The following is a 3,305-nucleotide window of genomic DNA, read 5'->3' on the forward strand; positions in this document are numbered from 1 at the left end:
AAATTGAATCTGGCAGAGCCGGTTAGACAATTTCTAATCCTTCCAAAATACAATAAAAATAAATAAGGCAAACAGTAAAATGTTTGGGGAAACAAGAAATTGAATCTGGCAGAGCCGGTTAGACAATTTCTAATCCTTCCAAAATACAATAAAAATAAATAAGGCAAACAGTAAAATGTTTGGGGAAACAAGAAATTGAATCTGGCAGAGCCGGTTAGACAATTTCTAATCCTTCCAAAATACAAAAATAAACAACTAATAACATACAAATGGCATAACATAATCAACATCACATTTTATAACTATCACACTTGGATATCAACACAAAAACATACTCTCATTTAAAATTCAAGATCATACAGAAACAAAATACTCCATATTCAAGATTTAAGATCAGACAAAAGCAAAATATAGCATATTCAAGACTCAAGATAATATCAAAGGAATTACTCAAAGTTAGCTCCCCTTACCTCTATTCCAGACTTAGTTTCCTCTTCTCAAACCGGTCTCCGGAAACTTCCAGAATCTCCCCTCTTCAACTAGAATTTCCTCAAACTCTCTTCTCTCACAATTTCTCTAGAATTTTGGTGCAAATCTTCAGCCTCCCTCCCTTGGCTATTTATAGCCAAAAAATTTTACTATTCATTTTTACTATTCACTTTTACTATTCATTTTTACTATTCAAAAATTATTTTTTATTCACTATTCTTATCTCTGAATGATTAATTCTACGTGGAGTGTTCTCTTCCACAATTTATTTTAATATTTTTTTTAACTATTCACTATTCACTATTTACTATTTACTATTTACTATTCATTTTTTTTTACTCTTAAAATAAATTCTCAAATTTTTAAACTCCTTCCTTTGAAATTATTATTATTGTTACCTATCATAAATTTTAATTTTTTTCTTATCATACTTTTAAAAATAAAATAAAAAAACAACTATTTATTAAATTTAAATATTTTACATGAGTCTTACACATACGATAAGGTTGGTTTTCTTGCTTTTATAAATTTTGTCCAGGGCTAACTCACGTACATTTTGATTCATCTCCACTAGCATTTATTAATGAATTACACATTTCTAAGGACTAATATTACATCAGGATTAAGGTTACATAGAAGTTGGTAAATAATTTAATTAATAGTATAAAATCCTCTAGTCTCGAACAAAAGCAAAAAGGCTATTCGTAACTGATTTACGAGTACACAACTCTATAGCCGCGAAGATAAACAACTAAATTATCATAGGTTGTTTTTGATTCATTAGTACAAAACTATTGAATTTTAAATCTCTTCCTTTATAAAGTTTTGAGGCTTGATAAGCACCCTTTAGACTTAAGTAGATTTTACTTTTAATATAAAATCAGGGTTCAATTTTCCTTGTTTCTTAGACTTTGGAGGTGAGAGATGGCAATCGGACTAGGAGTATTTATTTTATCGTTAAAATATTAATTTATTTATATTTTTGTTTGACTTTGTCAATTCAATTCAATTTTTTTTTAGTAAAATCTTAATTTTTTTCAATTAATTTCGTCCATTTTACTAATGTGTAATACAATGTATGTTAGTTTGTGATTTTTTTTAAAAAAATAATTACTTTTTAGTTTTTTTAATGTAAAAAAAGTTATCTAAGTGTCAAGTATGTATCACGTTATAATAGTAATGTTCATGTTAGGATTAGTGACATGTGTCAGTGTTACGTGTCAATGTCTTATATTTAATTTAGTTTCTATATTCGTTATTTTTGTTAAATTCAATCCCAATTTATTTTAAAATTGAGCAATTTTGTCTATTTTCAAATTAAGACCAAATCTAATTTTTATATAAATGGTATACTACCTTACCATTATGTTATCAAACCACTTTTTATACCTAATGAATTATAATTGATATGATTAGTCATTATAAAAAGTATTTTTTGCATTAGTCTCATGTGATAAATAAAAAACAAATAAAAATATTAAAACATAAACATAAATGATCAATGACGTCTCTTAATATGACGTCGATGTTGTAAGACCCATGAAAAATATTTATAGTAAATTTTAGTATTTTATTAGTAATAATAATTTTAATGGATAGAAAAATATAAATTTTGGGTATAAAATTATAGTAATTTTATAAGGAGAGGTTAAAATTTTTGATAACTTATTTAGTATTTTTTTTAAGAAAATCGAATAGTAAAAAGTGAATAGTGAATAGTAAATAGTAAAAAGTAAATAGTAAATAGTAAAAAGTAAATAGTAAAAATAAATTTTCAGCATTTGGATTCCTTAGCATGGAAGTAAGTAGTAGGTAGAAATTAGGATCAGATTTGGTGAGAAAATGATTGAAATATTATTTTTAAATAATATTAAAATAATAAATAATATTAAAATATTAAGGAATAGTAAATTTTTTTTTACTATAAATAGCCATGGGAGGGAAGGGTATTTTGCACCAAGAGAAGAGGAATCAAGTGAGAGCTTGAGAAATAGAGAAGAAATAGTTAGGGAGAAATTTTTAGTTGCAAGAAGAGTAGAGGTTCTGAAGAGTTTTCGGGGAAACAAATTCGGAGTAGGAGATTAAGTCTGGAATAGAGGTAGGGGAGCTAATTTTTCTAAGCTTTTATATTATGATTTAGTACTGTTTTATTACTATTCATGTCTTGAAATTATGTATGAATATTGTTAATGCTTACTGTGTGTTTATCTATATTGATATTCGGTGTAAATATTATATGTTGTTGTTTTGAATCTGTTAATAAGAAATTTGTTAAAAACTAGTTGAGGAACACTTTGGCTAAGGAAAGACTTGGTACTTAAGTTGTCCATTGTGACGCACCTCTCTTTCCTGGAAGTCTACTCGACAGGTTTTTAACTTAAATCTTGTGTACAGATTATGTACTGTTAAATTATCATGTAATATATCTAGTTGGAATATATTCAGTTTGTATGATTTCTGAAATGATTGAAGTTTATTTGATTTGAATTTATGCATCTGAACATGTATGAGTATTACGGGGAGATGTCGTAAGGGTATAATATGAGTCGAGGAATGTGAGTATGGTATGAGTATCGCGGAGAGATTCTGTAATGTCATGGTATGTGTATGAGGATTATGGGTAGATTTCGTAATGGTATAATATGAGTTAAGGAATGTGAGCATGGTATGAGTTTCGTGGAGAGATTCTGTAATGTCATGGTATGTGCGTATATGTTGATGTTGAGGGTCATGAAGTTGGAGGTTATCCTGATACTCTAATAATCATTCAGTCTCAAGTAGAGAATGATGAATTATGTGGTGAGAGGGGCAGGAGG

This window comes from Vigna angularis, chromosome 1 (genome assembly GCF_016808095.1).
Source record: "Vigna angularis cultivar LongXiaoDou No.4 chromosome 1, ASM1680809v1, whole genome shotgun sequence".
In the NCBI taxonomy this organism is placed as follows: Eukaryota; Viridiplantae; Streptophyta; class Magnoliopsida; order Fabales; family Fabaceae; genus Vigna; species Vigna angularis.